Source organism: Myxocyprinus asiaticus, chromosome 27 (assembly GCF_019703515.2).
Source record: "Myxocyprinus asiaticus isolate MX2 ecotype Aquarium Trade chromosome 27, UBuf_Myxa_2, whole genome shotgun sequence".
Taxonomy (NCBI): Eukaryota; Metazoa; Chordata; class Actinopteri; order Cypriniformes; family Catostomidae; genus Myxocyprinus; species Myxocyprinus asiaticus.
Window position 1 is genome coordinate 3,204,530 of NC_059370.1, and position 9,496 is coordinate 3,214,025.

General features: G+C 43.4%; 1 pseudogene; it reads right to left on the reverse strand.

The window, feature by feature from the left end:
- Positions 1–5,598: 5,598 nt before the first annotated feature.
- On the reverse strand, positions 5,599–7,319 carry LOC127417533 (uncharacterized; annotated as a pseudogene).
- Positions 7,320–9,496: the final 2,177 nt, after the last annotated feature.

Consider the following 9,496-nt stretch of genomic DNA (forward strand, 5'->3'; position numbering starts at 1 on the left):
AGTGCCTCCCAGGCTACACCCACAGAGGATATTGAGGACCAGTTGGTCACCATATAAACACTGATTTCAGTCTTTAACATTTGTTGGACATCAGGATTTTGCAAAAGGGATACATTAAAGTGCCAACTATATGATTTCTTTTTCTCCATATGTGGCAACACCTCTAAACTCACCAGGGCGTGATCTGAGACTAAAATGTTTCCAATTGAGCAATCAACAACAGATGATATGAGGGACTTAGATATCAAAAAGAAACCTACTCTAGAATAAATCTTACGGACTGATGAAAAGAATGTATAGTCCCTACCAGATGGGTTCAAAAGTCTCCAAATATCTGCAAGACCAAGATTTTTACACAACCTGTGAAGCGTCAATGTTGCTCTAGGGGGCTTACACACTTTTGCTTCATTATGGTCAAGGACTGAGTCCATCAAAAGATTAAAGTCTCCTCCCAATATTATATCATGTAGGGTGCCAGCAGCCTGCAACATCCCCTCAAGATCTATAAAAAAGCCCTGATCATCAGTGTTAGGTGCATAAATATTAGCCAAAATCAACCTTTGCCCCTGAATTTCTCCTAAAACAATAATGACTCTTCCTGATTTATCTTTAATCTGTTTGAGACATTTGAATTGTAGATGTTTATTTATCAATGTAATGACTCCCCTGCTCTTACTTGAGCCAGCACTAAAGAAAACATGTCCTCCCCATATCTTCCCAAATTTTTCAGCTTCCTGCGGGGAGAGATGTGTCTCTTGAAGAAACACTATATCATATTTCTTACGCTTAAGAAAAGAAATAACCTTCCTTCTTTTTATGGGGTGCCCCAACCCATTCACATTCCATGTGGAGAGAGATAACCCACTTATACTAACGTTTGACATTTTGATATAATAATTTTTTTTTATTGTGTGTCAAAAACAAGATTATACAGACCATATTCCCATTAGTGCAACAATCAAACCCTGAACTTCCCCCCCGAACAAAACAAACAGAAAAAAAGAAAAACGTGCACATTAACCCCACGCACGACAGCGCCAACTGGCATCAATCCCTCTAAACTCAAAAAGTCCATGTGCGCATGCGAGAGCCCCCGTGACAACTTTGCCATCGGATTGCTCAAGTCCGGTGCTTCTGCACAAATTTTGTGAGGCAAAATTACATAACAGAAAATACTTTGTAAAACAAACAACAGCCATCAGGCAGAATAAACAAAAAGAACATGTAGATTCATTCACAGAACTGTCTTGAAGGTGTGTTCCTCTACAAAACAAACTCCAACTGATATAAAACCGTTCAGTTTCCTCGGACAGACAAGCAAGTGTTACAAGTGTTCAGTGAGCTGGCTGTTTATGAGTAAGGCAGATGACGTAATCCTTCTAATATCCCTTAAAAATACTCCACAAAAACAAACTCCAGCCAACAGGAGGCATAAGCACAAAGAACGAACAGATTCAACTACAACTGACCCGAAGGAGTGTTATTCCACAAAACAAGCTCTAGCCACTAGGCAGAACCAGCACAAAAAGAAACGAAACGGGCATCCTGGTTCCTCGGAGGCAGAGAATTTTTTTTTTTAAAAATACACCATGTCCACTCAGCCCATCAACTTTATAAAAGACGTCCTTTATGTGAGCATGTAGATATTTTGCGGTCATCCATAGTGTTCATTCTCAATCTGGCCGGGAATTTCAGTGTAAAAACGATCTTCTGTCAGTGCAAAAGTTTCTTGAAGGAAGTGTCATTCCACAAAACAAACTCCAGCCGCTAGGCGGAGCCAACGCAAAAAGAAACAAAAATGGTGCCCAGCTTCCTCAGATAATGGAGTCACTGAACAGCGAGTCAGTCCACTAATATAAGAAACTTCAAATGGCTTACTCACTCCAATGTATTTATGAATGAGAGTGCCTGGTTTGGACATGTAAATACTTTGCGGCCATCCTTCGTTTCTATTCTCAGTTTGGCCGGAAACATCAATGCAAAAGCGATCTTCCGTTGATCTAACAGTTTCTTGCATTCCTTGAATGGATCGCGTTTCTCTCTTGTCAAATTCGCAAAGTCCAGGATCAATAAAATATTGTGATTCTTCCAAGAAAGCTTTCCTTTGCTCCTCGCCTGGTGCAACACAAGATCTTTATCGGATGATCTCAGAAATTTGGCCAGAATTGATCGGGGCCTGTCTCCCTCAGCAGATCTGCGAGCAGGGACTCTGTGAGCTTGCTCAATTTCCAGTTTATGGTCTGTTATGTCGAGCAGACTCGGGAAGAGCTCGTCCAGGAGTTTCACCATATCTCTGCCTTCTTCACGCTCAGGAATTCCAACAATTTGTATGTTATTCCTTCGGCTCATATTTTCGAGAAATTCCAGTTTTTCCAGAATGCATTCCAAGTCTGTTTTGGATGCAGGTGGATTAGCGGATTTCCGAAGATTCCAGATAATCGATTTGTTTCTCAACATATGACACTCTCGAGACCAACTCAGAGAATTTTGTTTCCATCGCCGTAATCGATCGACGTATTTCAGCGAGATCCTCCAAGTCAGCAACAACTTTCATCAGCATCACCGAGATGTTGGACAGTTGATGCTGGATTTCATCCCCGACGTGCTTTCCAAATCGAGTCCCCGGCTCTCAGGCCCATCAGAGGCCTCAGCTTGAACACGTAAGTGTCTCCAGAGTCTGAGGATTTTGACTTCTTTGCCATGTTTACCTCAAAGAGCAAATATATAATTGGGTATATAGAAATTGGCATCAATTTTTTTAGACATTTCCGTTGAAGCAAAGAATTGTGGGTTGTGAGTGCCCACGAAGGATACACCTCATGCATCCTCCAAATTCCCATGAAAGAAGGTCGCATTTGAAGGCTGCATTCGAAGTGTCCTACTCGCTTTTCTGATACGAGACAGCCTCGATGACGCATGCGGCCAACAAATGCGACCTCTGGAGGATGCAGCCTTCCAAACGAGACACAGCCATAGACTTCTGTTGTAATCAGAGAATGAGGAAGTGATGTGTGTCATGGGGCAACCGAAAGTTCCAAACACTGAATAGTTCTAGCACTGAACCCCATTCATTTCAGTGTTTCTCAAGCACACTCGCTGGTAAGTTGATGAAATGACTGCATTTTATTATTTTATTTTTTTTTACATTTTAAAGCATTAGACGGTGCATCAGTGATGGGTGATAAGATCAGCAGCATAAATGTGGATGATCATAGTAAAAAAGAAAGTATAACTGCAGATAGCAAATTACTTTACATATTTTCTGTTGAAGAGCTGACATGTGAAACCATGGGAGACTGACTTTGATGACTTAGCAAGCCAGTTATCTACAAATGATCCAAAAAGCAATAAGGTTTTATAGTCATTTTATTGATAAATTTCACTCATTAATTTCAGCCTAATCACTTTCCAGGAATTGCATAAAAGTGTCCCATATTTGACTGAATTTATTTAATTTCCCTATGACCACATATGTTAATTTCTCCAAAGCAAGGCAGATCGATCTATAAAAGTTAGATGTTATGAATACTACTTCAGTTTCCAGAGAAGGGGTGCCAATTAATCCCTCCCTGCCATACATTAATTCTAGGGTGAGTTTTTCCCGATATCCTCATGCTAAAAGTGACTGAAAATCCACCATTTAAAGCTGATATTTAAAAATGTTTCTTCCCAGGGGACCATGCCCCTGGCCCCCTGATGAGTTTATACCACTGATAATGAATATTTTCTGTGTTGTTACTTTTGTTATTAGGGAGATTGCTTGTCACCAGGCATGGTGTTGCCTAGCAGTGGTCATGAGTAGAGGGAACTGCTGAAATGTTGCCAGGGGTTAACCCCTGATTCCTGATGGTGGGGAACACACCCCATTTCCACAATGTCCGAACCATTGTAATTGTAGGAAGGAGAAGTTTAGGTGTTGGGCTAGCCTACAGGTGTAATTGATTTATACAGATTGGTCAATGTATTTGGACAATGACAAAATTTTGGCTCTGTCCTTCAGCACATTGGATTTGAAATGATACAATGATTAGGAGTTTAAAATGCAGACTTTCTGCTTTAGTATGAGGGTAAGATTTGGTCATCAAATTCAAAGAAACTGCAACCAAGTACTAAACATGATTATTTTATTTAGGTTTATAGGAACTTGTGCAGTAACTTTTGGTCCTCTGAAATTGTCAGTCTGTCAAATGGCTATAATTACTACATGATTCACTTGATATATCTGAAAATACCCACAAATTTAAGATGAGAGTTTGCACTTGATGTCCATAGTCATTATTTAATTTCAGATTCAATGTCCTGGACAGAAATCATGCCAATGTCCAAATACATATGGACCTAACTGTAGGTGGGTACTTTCACTTTTGTACTGTATATATATATATATATATATATATATATATATATATATATATATATATATATAATTATTATTATTATTATTATTATTATTATTATTTTTTTTTATATTTTTATTTTTTAATCCCACTGTAAAAGGGTGTTTCTTCAACTTCAGGCAGTTTCATGTCCCAGGGGTTGATTTTCAAAAAGATTTCAACTTTTTTTCTTTTTGTTATACAGGTATGAGGTTTTTATTATTCAGATGCACAGGTAAATATCTAAACCTGCTGGGCATTACTGCCTGCCGCACCTTCGCCCTTTCCTTTAGTTGTTCACCTACGGGGTCATCAGCTGGGAGCCACCGATAATGGATGTTTTGCCCCATTAATCTCTGGAACATCTCCTGGTGGTGGGGCAGTGGTCAGTGACATCTCCCTGCCACCCTCCGCAGCTGGACACCGGATCCTCTCGATTGCATCTCGTTCTTGCTCTCCCATCAAGACATTCCTCTTTTCCCATCAAGATATACCATACCCCCACCCCCCAGAAGCAGACCTTTTCTCTTTTAGTCTTGTCCCAGATCTAGACATTCAATATGAAACTATGAAAATCCTTTTTAAAAATGCTAATTATTACATGTTTAAAACTATTTTAATAATTATTGAGTGAAAATTATTTCTGTGGAATTTGCTAAATTTACGACTGTTCTACCATTGTGCCGGCATTTCCACCACACCAAACAATTTTGCACGTAATATCTTTTTTTTTTTTTTTTAAGTTAGTGTACTTGTTAAACAAGTCAACAAAAGTGTCAGTGAAGAGCATACTTGAGATGAATATGAGATATGTGATGTTTAAGGAAAACAAAAAGCAGAATATTTTTCTTGGGTGTCATTACTAATCAAGCTGTATTTGTGCTATGAAATTATTCTTAGCTGCACAAAGGAGTCAGACATTTTATTTAAAAAATGTCATTTCCAGCAGAGAATTATATTAAGCACAATATAGAATTTAAGATGTGCTGGAAATGACACTGTGGTGGAAATTTTCTTGACTTTCAGTAAAAAATTACTAGAAATCTACAGTGCTAAAAGTCTCTGAAGTTGAAGAAACACCCATATACTGTATGCAATGTATATTAAGAAGCAGTCTTGTGGAAACTTACAAGCTTTACATTTGAGTCTCATTCTCAATGAACAATTGTCTGACCATATCAATGGTCTATAACTCTATGCTTGTTGGGCAATGAAGCTGTAATCAAACCTGCTGATTGTCTTTACTCTCCTGACTAACTTTGCCAGTCTTTTTATCATTGTTTTGTGCCGTGTCATGTCCTCTATGTTCAGTAGTGGCTGCAGATGTGACGGTAGTCTCTTCCTCCGTTCGTACCACAGAAAAACTAGAGCCGTCACAAACATTACCTGTAGTTTTCGTACTTATTTAGTCACTTTGTGAGCCCTTTCCTTCTCTGGACTGGTCTCCTCCAATTTATTGACAGAACCTTTATTTGAATTCACATTTAAACTCTTTCAGTGTCAATGGGAGAGACAGCGACAGAGTTCAAGCACTCTTCTAGAGAGACTGAGAGGTGTTCAGCAGTGCTTGGCCCTTCCTTGTCCTCTTCAGCCATTTCTTTGGTCCCCACTGGACTGCTGCCCTTATAGAAGCTGAGCAGCATGACACTTTTCTTGCATTTGCCTGCATTTGGGACCTTACTGTTCGATTCTCCAGTGTCTTTGAACATGTTGCGTATGTTGTATTCTTCCTGAAACTTTTTTTATATATCTTTGAAACCTGTCCTGCTGTCTGACAGTGTGGTGTCATTCGATGTGTCTACCGGTTTAGGGGCAAGCAGACTGATCAAACCTTGAAGGCTGTTCTTCTTCTCCATGTTGGTGACACAAAATCTGTGAATTTAGGAAAGCATAATGCTGAAGTTTAACATAGCTGTAATGTGTAGGCATTGCAAATAAGACATTAAAGACATTTAAGATACTAAAGGTGTAGTTTACCTAAAAATAAAAAAATTATCTTATAATTTCCTTGCCCTCATGACATCCTAGATGTGTATGACTTTTTTCTTCTGCAGAACACAAATTAAGATTTTAAGAAGAATATCTCTGCTCTGTATGTCCAGACAATTCAAGTGAATGGTGGCCAGAACTCTGAAGGTCCAAACATCACATCAAGGCATCATAAAAGTAATCCATAAGACTCCAGTGGTTTAATCAATGTCTTCTGAATCGATCTTGTTGGTTTTGGGTGAGAACAGATAAAAAAATAGCTCCTCTTTCACTTATCTTGCCATTGCAAATGGATCGCTTCAGAAGACATTGATTACACCGCTGGAGTCTTATGGATTATTTTTATTCTGCCTTTATATGATGTTTGGACCTTCAGATTCTGGTCACCATTAACTTGCATTATATGGACCAACAGAGCTGACGTATTCTTAAAATCTTAATTTGTGTTCTGCTGAAGAAAGAAAGTCATAAACATCTGTGTTATGATTCACTGTTGTTTGCCTTGTGTTTCTCCCCTGTCATTTGTTCCTCCCGGACTACATTTCCCATAATTCCTAGCCCTCATCACTGCCAGTTGTCCTTGATTGTCCTCACCTGTGTTTCATTAACTCATTAGTCTTTGTGTATATAATGCCCTGTTGTTTGCTTGTTCTTTGTCAGTTGTTATATGTTTTGACCTCCTGTGTATGACCAGTGCCCTTCATGAATGTTTCCTTTGTTCCTGTGTTTTCCCATTGTGGAAGTTTCTTTTGTTCCTGTGTTTACCCCATTATTTTGTACTTTGTTTACTTCACTTCATTAAACTCTTCTTAGCAGCACTTAGATCCAGCTCTTGTTACTTCCTTCCTAACATTATGTCAAACATTACAGAACAACTGACTGCAAAATGGATCTAGCGGCTTTCTTCATTGAACTAAGCCAGGCGGACTTGTCTATAAGGGAGTTTTCCACCATTGCTGTCCACATTGGATTTGATGATGCCACTCTCAAATCCATTTACAAGATTGGACTCACTACACGCCAGTGGAGGGAATTGCCAGACTCCGGAGTTTACACGTGGGAGGAATATGTGAGGCTAATACTCGACACACTCGCTACAGAGGATCCTCCTCTCTCAATCCCGGTTCTAGCTTCCGAATCAACCACTTCTGAGTCTGCTCCATGCCATGTCACAGCCACATCTGATTCTGCACCACGCCATGTCACAGCCACGTCTGATTCTGCTCCACGCCATGTCACAGCCACATCTGAGTCTGCTCCACGCCATGTCACAGCCACGTCTGAGTCTGCTCCATGCCATGTCACAGTCAAATCTGAGTATGCTCTACACCGTCACATCCACGTCTGAGTTGGCTCCAAGCCATGTCACAGTCCAGCCTTCTGCGACTCATTGCTCCAAGCATTCCGTGGCCCCTGTCTCGAAGCCCTTCACGGCCCTTATCTCCAAGTTGAATTATCCGCCACTGATATCGGTGCGTAGGGCCACGGAGACCCTTCCCCACAAATTGTCAGTGCCCTTGACTGCCACAGCCAACGAGCCGATGCCCACGCCTGCCACGGCCAACGAGCTGGAAGCTTCGTCCGTCCCAGAGCCAGCGTTGCCAGCCTCGTCCATCCCAGAGCCAGCGTTGCCAGCCTCGTCCATCCCAGAGCCAGCGTTGCCAGCCTTGTTCGTCCCAGAGCCCACGTTACCTATGTCGGCCTCCTGGAGGAGGAGGAGGAGGAGGAGGAGAAAGGCTTCCGTTTCCAAGTCTCTGCCCATGTACATGACCACAGAGGTCGTCTCCAAGTCTCTGCCCATGTACACGACCACAGAGGTCGTCTCCAAGCCTCTGCCCATGTACACAACCACGGAGGTCGTTTCCAAGTCTCTGTCTATGTTCACGACCACAGAGGTCGTCTCTGAGTCTCTGCCCTTGTACACAACCATGGAGGTCGGTTCCAAGTCTCTGTCCATGTTCACGACCACAGAGCTGATCTCTGAGTCTCTGCCTCTGCCCATGACCACAGAGGTCGTACCCGAGTCTCAGTCCATGCCCACGACCACAGAGGTCGCTTCCGAGACTCTGTTGCCAGCCTCGTCCGTCCCAGAGCCAGCATTGCCAGCCTCGTCCGTCCCAGAGCCAGCATTGCCAGCCTCATTGTCCCAGAGCCAGCATTGCCAGCGTTGCCAGCCTCGTTCGTCCCAGAGCCCACGTTACCTATGTCAGCCTCCCGGAGGAGGAGGAGGAGAAAGGCTTCCGTTTCCAAGTCTCTGCCCATGTACATGACCACAGAGGTCGTCTCCGAGTCTCTGCCAATGTACACGACCATGGAGGTCGGTTTCAAGTCTCTGTCCATGTTTACAACCACAGAGATCATCTCCGAGTCTCTGTCTATGCTCACGAACACAGAGGTCACTCCCGAGACTCTGCTAATGTGCATGACCACTGAGGTCATTTCCCAGTCATCCTGGATTCTTAGCCTCGAGCCGGCCATGGCTCTGCCTTCTACGGCTTCACCCCTCAAGCCTCCCATGGCTCCGCCTCCCACGGCTTCACCCCTCGAGCCTCCCACGGCTTCGCCCCTCGAGCCTCCCACATCTCCGCCTTCCACGGCTCCTCCCCTTGAGCCTCCCATGGCTCCGCCTTCTACGACTCCACCCCTCGAGCCTCCCATGGCTCCACCTTCCACGGCTCTGCCCCTCGAGCCTCCCAAGGCTCCGCCTTCCACGTCTTCACCCTTCGAGCCTGCCATGGCTCTTGTCTCTAGTCTGTGGCCGCCTCTCAGGCCTCCTGACCCTATCTCAACCCTGTGGTCACCACCCAGGCCTCCTGATCCTGTTTCAGCCCTGTGGCCACCAAACAGGCCTCCTGATCCAGTCCCTACCCTGAGATGGTCTTCTGGGTCTCCTGGTCATCCACCTGATCCGCTCTGGTCTTCTGAGTCTCCTGGCCATCCGCCTGATCTGCTCTGGTCTTCTAGGTATCCTGGCCGTCCGCCTGATATACTCTGGTCTCCTGGGTCTTCTGGCCGTCCACCTGATCTGCTCTGGTCTTCTGAGTCTCCTGGCCATCCGCCTGATCTGCTCTGGTCTTCTGGGTATCCTGGCCGTCCGCCCGATATACTCTGGTCTCCTGGGTCTTCTGGCC